Consider the following 12,001-nt stretch of genomic DNA (forward strand, 5'->3'; position numbering starts at 1 on the left):
AAGATTACCAAGCTAATCAACAAAGCAGAACTGGCTTTGGTGTATATAAAGGGATTCATCCCAGGGAATTTTGCAAAACTTGAATATATGCGTATGTAGCCCTGCTGATTTCAAATAGGCCAAGGGAAACAAATGAGGCTTTATTTGGGGTTATATAAAATGAGACCATGTCAGAGACATAAATTACTGGGGGAAATGTTTCAAATCCAAGGTAAACCATAGCTAAATGTTCTCTGTCTGGATAGCCTGCCCTCCAGAAGATGTGAATTTACCCGAGGTCAAATGGAGACCAAGGTCAGAGGCAGAACCTGGAACAAAATCCTTAATTTTCAATTTGCTCCAAACCCAGACTGAGTATTACACCCAAAGTAAAACAAGCATTGTATCAGAAATCTGTCAGCCTTGAGCAAAAGGAAATAATTTATTTGAAATCATAGAAATCCCATTGTTAAACACTTTGGTTTTAGGCTACATTCAGGCAATTTGAAATGTGTAGAGGGTTCTAGAGGGAAACAGCTTGACAATCCAACAGTGATCCTGAGAAATGCTCAAATGCACTTTTGTACCCCTATGTCATATACAAAGTGCTTCACATCCACTATATCATTTGATTTTCAGTCACTCTGTAAAGTACACAAGACGGGAAAATATCTCTGCCCTTTATGGAGAATACTAGGGCCACAAGAAGTTAAGGAATTTCTAAATTCTAATGGCTAACAAGGAGAAGTGCTAAGACTCTGAGTCTGTTGCTCTTTATACCCACCATGTTTCGATACATAAATGTATGTTCTCTGCTCTCACTAATAGATGTGGGCCTCTGCATGCAACACGGAAGGAATATAAAGAAAGAACTCTTGGTCTCAAGTATCTGGTTGGGAAGACTGATAACAAATATTGTTCTTCATCAAATTTAAGAAGCTCTTAAGTTCTCAAAAGATTCATTTTTTTTTTCCCAATGGTGTTAAAATGTGAAAAAAACATGGCTGATGGTGAATTGTAGGATGTCAAGAATTAAAGATGTGTCCCAATTTCGAAAAAGTTGAATGTGAAAAGGATTTATTTCTTAGAATCCATGAACTAGGGTAATCCAGGACAATATTTTATAACTATAGTATAGTATATATATAATACTGTCTTAGATTATATACATATATAGAATATATAATAAATATATATATACACATCCGATAAGTATCAATGTCTCCTTCTTTCAGTTGCAGAAACAGTCTACAGTGGAGCAAAGTGAACTGGCTAGTAAAGTGGCCAGATTAGGGTTCAGACCCAACTCCATTGGTTTATAGAGTCTGATGAGCTGGTGGGGTATGAATGAGACCATGTTCTATGGGTGACATGTGTAACACCTTTTGAGGTGTCTCTGGTTGGAATTTCCCGAGGAACAGGCAAGCCACCTTGGGTATAGTGTACACCATAGCATAATAAACTCTTCAGGGGACTTTAAGATAGTAAATCTTCATGTTAATATGAAGCATGAACACTGAAAAAAATTAAAAAGTGCAAATTTCTTAGTAACTGAGAAGGAATTGGATTTAATGCTGTGCCCAGACACCTTATAGATACTGCCTAAATCTAGAAGTGACATGTGCTACCAAAGCATAGATAGAATTTTTTTAAAAAGATCTTGGAAATTGCCCACATCAAATGAATTATGCTGATCTTGAAGAAAACTATCTGTCTTATGACCATGCTACTCAGTGGATTCTGTCCTCTCAGCAGCCACTGTGTTGACTTGTAGAGAAAAGGGAAATGGATTCTCTGTCTTCGTAAAGAAAGAAAGCCTAGAGATAGCAGGAATGAGAGAAACACAAGTCTGATAAAACAGGAAGGAGTTGAAGGGAGACCTTTTCGAACCTAAAGAAAATTGATCATTCAAGTTACCCCATAGATACATATTATCTGTAAAGGCACCCTTTACCAGATATCCCAAAGAATGCTCATTCCTTGGTCAAATATGTTTGAGAAATTCCAAATGTTATATTCTTGTCTTAAAGGCTCACAACACACATCAGCATATTAAAGACACAAAGAAATCCTGCAGTATGGAGACCTACTTCACTTTAACAGCATTTAAATTGGCAGAATTGAAATTCAACTCTGGTCTATCTTTGAAGCTCATCTTCATAACCACTCTGCTGTACTGCTCTATTCCAGAGTCTTGCTTGGTTGCCCAGGTTGGAGTGCAGTGGCGTCAATTTGGCCAACTACAACCTCTGTCTCTCAGGTTCAAGCAATTCTCCTGCCTCAGCCTCCCAAGTAGCTAGGATTACAGGTGCTCACCACCACACCCAGCTAATTTTTTGTATTTTTAGTAGAGATGGGGTTTCACCATGTTGCCCAGACTGGTTTCAAAGGTAGTGCTCTATTCTAAATGAATATTTTTCTCTTTAATTTTGAAAAAGCTAAATTAAACATAAAAAGAGAAAGTAAAACATACATATCCATATGCCCAACCCTAGAAATTAAGAAGCATCAACATTTTGTCATGTTTGTTTCTTATTTTTTACATAAAGAATGGAATGAGAACATTATAGAGTTGAAGAATTACAAAGTTGAATTCCCTTTTGTTCCCCTTCTCAGTCTGTCCCTTGCAAACACTATACTGAAATTGATACGTATTCTTAGAAGTGATGTTTTTCTATTTTATAACAAATATATGTGTTCACTAGCAGTATCTAGCATTCCACTTTTAAAAAATGTTATGTAAGTACAATCATACTATATGTATCATTCTGAAATTTTCAATATCACATTTCTGAAGCTAATCTATTATTTAAACTGTTAAATGGCATTTTATCATATGAAGAGAACAGAGTTGATTTATTTATTTTCTTGCAGATGGATATTAAGTTACTTCCAACTTTGCTATTACCAAATAATGCTGCAATAAATGTTCTTATGTCCTTGTATACTTGTAGGGAGATTCTCTAGGGTATATACCTAGAAGCGCAGTTTCAGGGTCACAGAGTTTGCATATTTCCAATCTTGCGGGAGACTGCCAAATTACTCTCCACTGACCTTCTTATCCTTATTCTATTTAGCTCACACACTCTCAAAACGCAAGAGAAAAATAACAGAGTGTTTCAAAAAGATTCAGCAAACTTGAGGTCCAAGCTCTAACTGTGATTTTAAGACAGTCACTGAAAATTTTTCAGTCTTAGTTTCCTCAGCTGGAAAATGGAGTGGATAATACTTTGCTCAACTTATTCCATGGGCACTAAAGGTGAAGACAAATAAGATTGAGACAGTGAATGTGCTTTGTAAACTAGGAGTGTTGAACCATGTTAATTATCTCTGTTAATAAACACACGCACATAAATCAATCGTTTTTCAAATATCTAAGTGTCAACTGTTTAGCATAAATTAGTAACAATTTAGCTCTTACACAAAAGAACATGTAGGTTAGTGACCATATTTAACTTTTTTCAGTTTCTTAAGTGCCATGATAGTAGTGATAGGGAAAGGAGACAGGAAAATTCTAGGAAGAAGAGGGAAGGTCCCTGGCAAGGGCCCCACACTCAAGCCTGGAATTGTGGCCCAAAGTGAGAACATATATTACTGTCTTCCCACTCGAATGTCGCCATTTCCAAAACGACCCATGGCCCACCCTGCTCCTAATCTATGCCCATAAAAAACCCAGGTTCAGCTGGCAGAAGAGGAGAAGCAGAAAAATGTTGTAGACTACGGTTGGACATGGTGAGAAGCAGCTCGACCTCAGAGGGACTGCTTGATAGCATTGCTTTGGAGAGTTTAAATGGGAATGGCCAGATTCTGAAGAAAGATGATCTTCCTGCTCCATTCCCTTTTCAACTCCCCTTCCTGCTGAAAACCACTTTAATTGGCAATAAAATCCCCCACATTTACCATCTCCAGTTTGTTCATGCAACCTTATTCCTCCTGGACGCCAGACAAGAACTCAGGTATGGGTGCAAAAGGCTGTCACACCGACCTTCCACTGAGCTGTTAACACTTAAGTCATCCACAGACAGCAAAGCTAAAAGAGCATGAACTGTAACTCTCTCTCTGGAGCTTCAAGGGTTGCAAGTACCCCTCCACCCCCAGATGCTGCTGCAGGGCTGCATGGAGTTTTGCTCCTCCTAGCGCCCAAAAGCACTCACCCTGGCTCCTGCACCTTCTCACCTGTGTTCCTCATCCTGTGAGGGGTGGAACGTAGCAGGACCAAGTGAGTGGAGTCTGTCCCTGCTGGCACCAAAGCAGCCAGATAGTTCTAGTGTTTATGCACTCCAGTTCCTGCCCACAAAGGGATCAGGGAAAATTTCCTGCTTCATTTTAGAGACTCGTCCAGAATACATCAGAAGAGTGAGTACACGCATAAATGTAGCTCGCTCTCTCTTTTTGCCCACAGACTTTCCTCTGAGCTATGCCACTTGCAGGGGACATGATGCAACACTGCCATCTCTCTCTTTTGGGTAGAAGAAATGTTGGCTCTTTTTCTCTTCACAGAGGTTTTGCTGTCACATGGGACTGGAATAAAGTCCCGAGGCAACTGAAGGCATTTGGTCAAAGTCACTCCTCAGTGTTGCCGGAAGGCCCCAAAACTGGTCCCAGTCCCCAACCACCCATCAAGGCATTGGCCAAGACCTCCAGACTTTTCTGTGGTATCTTTTTTCTTTCTTCATAGTTTAAAAAGGCTCCTATCTCTTATTTTATAATGTTAAGGGTTTTGCTGGAAACTGCAGAAATATTAAGTAGAATAAGTGTTTGGCCCAGCAATCAGATACGCAATTCAGAACAACGTGATTTCCCATTTGTTCTTAGAGGTGCCATTCCCTCCCCAACCCCAAAAGCCGCAGGCACACATGGCACACAGTGGCTCCCCTCTTCACGCCCTCCCCTCCCAGCTGGGGCACTTGGGCATGTCTGCAGCATGCACATGCCATGCCCAATGGCCACGTGGGGTGGGATAGAACCCCGGCTACTACCAGGGCCTCAGGGCGGTCTTGGGGTCCAGGGACCCCATGTGGCCAGCTGGCCAGAGTTTCCTGCTCACCATCCCCTCCTGCCAGGTGCCCATAGAGCCTTTCCTCCCCTGACCATGGAGTTCAGCTTGATCCAAACTGGGGGAGGGATACAGTGTTTAAAGGAACCTGTTTGCATGGGGCAAGGGGTTCTTCCTCTCTCTTAAGCAGTATTTTTCTATTTCCTTTTCTATGCAAAAGGGTTCTTTTCCTACTGCAGGTCTCTGCTTATAATAGGGAGACAACAGAGGAATAACTTCCACCAGCTAACAACTGCAAAATTGGCAAGGGCTTTCTAAGACCTAATCCAATGAATCCATGCAACCCTAAGATACCTTTTTTGTCCCAAACTCATTTCTAAACTTTGAGTTGAATCCCTAGAAAGGAAGACCAGATCTGAGGGATGAAAGTGAGGCAACAGGCACGGTATAAATGGGCAGGACCAATTCTTGCTGATTAAGCTCCTGCTTCATGGAAGGAGGTCATGCTCCACGGCATAGATAAGGCCCAGGGAACCCAAACGTTGCCAACAGTAGAGAGGATGGAGGCATAGGTGAGTGCAGACTTTGTAATCTCTAGGCCCTCCTTGCTTCATGGGTGCAGGCCACAATGGCACCCATGGGTGGCATCCATCTAAGGTTACCAGGTCTTGGGGATAACAAGACAGAAGGGAGGAATGCCTGCTTTCTCTCTCCCTCATACCCCAAGTTTTCACTGAAAGGAAGCAAAATAAGGGCAGCCTATTTCTCTGTCTTTCAGAATGGGCAACCAGCTGTCATCACCATCCTCGGTCTATACTCCTCTGGAGTGTATCCTGAATCACTGGGACTGCTTTGACCTTCAGACTTTAAGGAAAAATGCCTCATAGCTCTCTGCACAAAGGTTTGGCCAAATTATGATCTGCAGGAAGGACTGGCTTGGCCTCAGGAGGAAATCCTGCAGTTGGACCTTTTCTGTGAATGTGAAGGCAAACAGTCTGAGGCCCCATATGTGCAGGCTTTTGATACCTTGCAGGGCAATCCAGACTTTTGCCTACAGTGCAAGATTGATCCAGCCCTCCTGTTTGCCATCTCGGGAGAGGCTGCTAGTGGCAATGCCAGGGAACTAAAGAAATAAACCCCAGAGGCACCTCCAGCAGGGGAGCCAGTTCCCTCCAGCCCTGCTCCTCTGGGCCTACCCTGTTCTCCCTATCCAGCTGCTCTCTTATTTGCCCCTTCCTAGAAATCCTTTCCCTAGACAAGCCCCAGTCTCACTCTTGCCCCTCCAACAAATACCTTGTGACTTTGGCCCCAGTAAGGTCCAGGTCCCCTTCTCTCTACAGGACTGAAGGCAAATTAAGGGAGATCTTGGCAAGTTTTCAGATGACCCTGACAGAAATACAGAGACTTTCCAGAATTTAACCCAAGTATTTGTGGGTTTTTTGTTTTTTTGAGATGGAGCCTCGCTTTGTTGCCCAGGCTAGAGTGCAGTGGTGTGATCTTGGCTCACTGCAACCTCCACATCCAGGTTCAAGCAATTCTCCTGCCTCAGCCTCCCGTGTAGCTGGAATTACAGGTGCCCATCACCACGCCCAGCTAATTTTTTATACTTTTAGTAGAGGCAGGGTTTCACCATGTTGGCCAGGCTGGTCTTGAACTCCTGACCTCAGGTGATTTGCCCACCTTGACCTCCCAAAATGCTGGGATTACAAGCATGACCACCACTCCCGGCCGAACCCAAGTATTTGAACTCTCCTGGAAAGAGTTATGTTACTTTTGAATCAAACCACTCTACAAGCAGCACAGGGATTAAAGGATGAGCTTTGTATCACATAAAGTGTCAGGGAAAGGGTCGAACTTTATCCAACTGGAAGTGAAGCAGTACTATTGAATGAGCCTGTGTGAGATCCCAATGATAAAATGGAGAATGAAAGAGGAGATACTTTCAGGTGTGCAAAATGGAGAGCTTACATAGGATTATAACTAAGCCTCTCAATTATACCAAGCTATCCATGACAGCCCAGGGATTTGATGAGAATCCCACTGCCTTCCTGAAGAGGCTAAGAGAGGCCTTCATAAAGCACATCTCTCTATCTCCTGCTTCAGCTGAGGGATAACTAATCCTAAAAGATAAATGTATTACGCAGGAAGCCCTTGATATCAGGAGGAAACTGCAGAAAAAGGCCCTGGGACCAGATAGTACTTTAGAGAACCTCCTGAGAGTGGTCGCCATGGTCTTTTACAGTAGGTCACTGAAATAGATTCTTAAGTTCATTATACCCAAAAAAAGGCCTGAGAAGTTGACAGAGTTACCTCTATCAACCCAGAAGAGCACCCAAAGTTCCAATGTGAAGAGATGGGGGACTTCAAGCTAAAAGTCACAAAAGGTAAGTGTTAATAGTTAACCTTCCATGGATACTTTCTTTATAGTCTTGGCTATGCTTGCTGTTTTCAGTTTTGTTCTGTTCTATACCATGGGATACAACGCTGTTTTCAGAATGGTTAGTATATTTCACTTATTTTTGTAATCTTTGGCACTTGATTCTCTCCTTTTCACTCCTGTTTGTAAAATACACATATTTGATCCATGCATATTTAATCCTGTAAAACTTATTTCTTCTCACCCATAAGCCATCAAACTCCAAACAGTCAGGCAACTGAAGCCTAGGATGATGGCTCCCTTTTGCCAGGGACCCTTAGGTAGACATTTGGGAGAAATCTGACTCCCATTCTCCCCAAAACAATGCCCCCTGGCAGCAAGAAGTAGCTAAGACCTATCATTATCTGTATTCTAACCGCAGTTAGATGTGTATCTTCAGAGGGGGGAAATGACAGGGAGGAGGCAGGGAAATTCTGGGGAGAAGAGGGTGGATCCCCACCCTCAAGCCTGGAATGGTGGTTCAAAGTGAGAAGTGTTTTCCTGTTTCCTGTTTTCCCACTCAAATGTTGCCTTTTCCAAAACTACCCATGGCCCACCCTGCCCTCCATCCTGTGCCTATAAAAACTCCAGTCTCAGCCAACAGAGAGAGAAGAAACAGTTGGACATTGGAGACTACGGTTGGATATCAGAGAGAAGTGGGTTGACTTCAGAGGGACAGCTTCATGGTGTTGCTTTGGGGCCAGACTCCGGGGGAAGATTATCTTCCCACTTCATTTCCTTTTTACCTCCCCTTCCTACTGAGAGCCAGTTTCATCGGCAATAAAATCCCCCACATTTACCATCTCCAATTTTTTCATGCAACCTCATTCCTCCTGGATGCCGGATAAGAACCCAGATGCAGGTGCAAAAGGCTGTCACATTGACCTTCCACTGAGCTGTTAACACCTAAGCCATCCACAGATGGCAAAGCTAAAAGAGTGCTGACTGTGACACTTCCTGGGGCTTCAGGGATCGCAGGAATCCCCCTAGACACTGCCATGGGGCCGCAAGAGTTTTGCTCCTGCTGGTGTCCAAAACCACTAGCCCCAGCTCCTGCACCAGCTCACCTGTGCTCCTCCTCCTGTGAGGGGTAGAACACAGCAGGACAAGTGAGTAGTGTCTGCCCCTGCCAGCACTGAAGTGGCTGATGGCTATTTCTAGTGCCCGAGCACTCCAGTTTCACCCATGAAGAGGTCAGGGAAAATTTCCTACTTTGTTAGGTGCTTTGTGATAAACTTATCATTGTTTATAATTCTAAAATTCACTTGTTAATCAATTGGTTGAAATTCAAAACAATTTTTTTATTTTTTGTGTTCTTTATATGTTATTGATACATAATAATTGTACATATGACTTTGTCCATCAAATGACTATGATGAAATAAGCAAACAACTGAAGAACACAAGCAAGAATGAAATAATCTTCTCTGTGAACAATAAAAATCATTCTACAAAGCAAGCTTAAGCAATGCTGACGATTCTTTCATCTTGCTTCTAAAGATGTACCACTTTTGAATTTCTTGGGGTTTGCAAACTTATTTTCTCTGAACAACAAACAAATAGACAAAACAAAACAAAAAAACAAGGCACCTGTAATCTATGCTTTGATTTTGAAGGAGGTTGACAGAGTAGGAGAAATAATTCTTTCATAAATATATTTCACTGTGAAAGATAACATATTTATGTATTTATTTAAATTGAATCTGTTTTCTGAAAATAGCTTTATTATCTCCTACTGTTAGTATCTCACTCTGCTTTGAATTACATATAACTGAGTAACATGCACTATCATTTTCCAGCCAACCAACACAGGCACTATGTTTTTCAAAGACCAATGCATGCTCTGATAATCTTTACACTAAATTGTTCACCTGATAAAAAATGAAAATATATACCTGTAACTTTTCATGAGTTTCCTGTTTCTATTTCTGCTCTGAAGAAAGTGTCCTGAGTTAATTAATAAATCGGCAACCCCACTAGCTCAAAAATACTCCCCAGAAGAAATATGTGTTAAATTAGCATTGTTGGTCAATGCTTTCAAGAAGACTATACAATTACGGCCAGATGAACATATATCACATACAATTTGGGGATTAATATTAGTCTCCTACCAACTTAGAAACCAAGATCATAATTATCAACTGCCATTTCCCCCATTGTCCAGGTAACTGGCCCTCAATATATGACCAATTTGAAACCTGGAAATCTTGAGAAAAAACATCAGATCTGCTGCAAAACAAATTTTTCAAAAGGACACTGATTAGGTGACCTACATCCAAGCTTGTCTATAAATTTTTTAAGGCAAAAGGAACCAACATATACAGAGTACAAGATACATGTAACAGAAGATGTGCTAAATAATTTTGCATGTATTATGTAATATATTCTCCCTAACAACCCTGTGATAATAGTCTTAATAATCTCATCTCAAAAATAGGGAGCTTAAGGTCCAGGGAAGTCAATTAACCTGCCTGAGATCACACAACTAGAAAACAATTGAGTTGAAATTTGGATCCAGGACTGGTGCTACACAGAAGTGGAGCGCTGCTTCACCATTTACAATACCAAGTCTGTAGGAAAGTAAATGCCAGTCAGTGGCAAGAAAAGGTGTGGCAGCTCCAAGAATGTGTGTGTCCCTGGCCATAGCCACTTCAATCTTCCAGTAACTCATGAGCAGTAAACATGGCAACTCAAGTATCAGTTCTTCTTCCAGCAAGTATTAGTAGAGGAGAAAGAACTACAAAAAGAAGACATGTTCCTTTGGGATTATAGACAGAACTGGTTTCCAAGCCTGTCACAGCAGGTGACCATTTTGTAATGACGAACGTCTGTATAGCTCTCCATGGCTTACATATGGAAGGTATCTGTAAAATGTAGAAAGATGAAAGAGAATTTTGATGTATAATGGTTGAGATCTTAGAGACTGTTTCTCATCTTTCTGTTGTTGTTCAAATACGTTTTCATAAATCAGAGTGTATGTCTACACTATGTATATTACTATAAACATGAAGTTATGAGAGAACTATTGAAACTAACATGAAATCGAGTAAATCCCTCCAAGGACAAAGTTCTTTTCTATCAAACCCCATTAAAATTGTATGTGAAGCTGCAGTAACCAATTGGTACAAATAATATAAAGAAAATTTCCATTCATGTCAGCAACAAAAACTAAAAGAAAATTATGGATCAAATCTCACTTACGAACATGGTCTAGTTTTGATATCATTGTTAAGCTAGCCTTACAAAATATGTTGGCTGGCTTCCCACCTTTTTATATTGTTTGGAACAATCTGAAGAAGATGGGAATTATCTGTTCCTTAAAGTTTTGCTGGAACTCACCATAAAGTCATCTGGGCCTTGTGCCTTTCCTTAAGAAGTATTTCTGGCTTCTGTTTGAATTTGTTTTAGTTTATTGGTCTATGTTGTTGAGTTCATTTTGACAACTTATATTTTCCTTAAAATATTCTGATTATTTAGTTTCTATATGGTTAACTTTTAGTTTTATGTTACTGCAGACAGTGAACGTGGTTTTATAATGTCAGTCTTGAAGAGGCCTCCCTTTGGGCATGATACGTAATCATCTTTTGCACCTATTCCTTGTCTTTTTGACTAAAAGCTGCATTATTCCTGTTTATTGAATTTAGAGTCCTTTAGTTGGTATTTGATCCTATATGCTTTAGTGTTGATAGTTGTACATTTACTCCTATAATTTTAATTTATGTTTTTCTCTTGCCATAACATTGCTTCCTTCCCTTGAGCATTTGGATAGATTGTGCACATTTTTTTTGTTCCATTTTCCCTCTACTGCTTTAAAGTTATACATTCTGTTTCTCTTTTCAAAATAATGTAGAATTAGTTGGTATTTCTATTGGGCCACAGCCCAAATATGACAAGAAGCTTAACATGTAGTTACTGCTTTTAGCTACCCTACATATTCCTAAAATCTCAGTGTAGTCTTAGTTATAACTTAATAATTTTGTGAAATGGGTTTTTATAAATACAGTTAGTATTTAGATGGTTTCCTTTGTTCATCATTGATTCTTATATTTTCTTAGATTCATTTTTCTTCTTGTTAGACTATATTATAGCTTTCCTCCTCCTCCTGAGAGGGATTGGTAAACTTTGTGCTTCTCGTTTGTTTGAAAATGTCTTTACTTCATCCTTACAATTGAATGAAAGTTTGCCTGGATACCAAATTCCAGATTTAATGGCAGTTTTTCCTCAAGTATTTTGAAAATATTTTATATTGACTTCCTGTTTTTAATATTTTTAATTAAAAAAATTTTAAGCTGATACTCATTCCTTTGGAGATAATCTCATCAGTCTCCCTTGTAGCTTTTAGGAATCAATTTTCTACTTTTTTCATTCTAAAAGTGCATGACAATCTAAGGATTGTTTTGTTTGCTTATATGAGATTTTATTTGGTGGACTCTTTAAACATTATCTCTCTTCCATTTTAACTATTCTGTCTTTATGATTCTTTTATTAGGTAAGTACTGGAACTTTTGGATCTAGTTTCCATGTCTCAACTTTTCTTTCTTCCTTTCGACCTCTATTTTATTAATACTTCATACTGTGGGCCGGGTGCAATGACTCACGACTATAATCCCA

At 40.2% G+C, this 12,001-nt stretch overlaps 1 long non-coding RNA gene across 1 annotated transcript in view; it reads left to right on the forward strand.

Moving 5' to 3' along the window:
* The first annotated feature begins 7,046 nt into the window (after positions 1-7,046).
* Positions 7,047-12,001, forward strand: part of LOC135276228 (uncharacterized) — a 72,871-nt gene continuing 67,916 nt past the window's right edge. The window contains exon 1 of the long non-coding RNA XR_010343773.1: positions 7,047-7,359. This is a non-coding gene — a long non-coding RNA (uncharacterized LOC135276228). The remainder of the gene's footprint in view (positions 7,360-12,001) is intronic.

Source organism: Aotus nancymaae, unplaced genomic scaffold (assembly GCF_030222135.1).
Source record: "Aotus nancymaae isolate 86718 unplaced genomic scaffold, 86718_ANA_hifiasm-v0.15.2.pri h1tg000021l, whole genome shotgun sequence".
Taxonomy (NCBI): Eukaryota; Metazoa; Chordata; class Mammalia; order Primates; family Aotidae; genus Aotus; species Aotus nancymaae.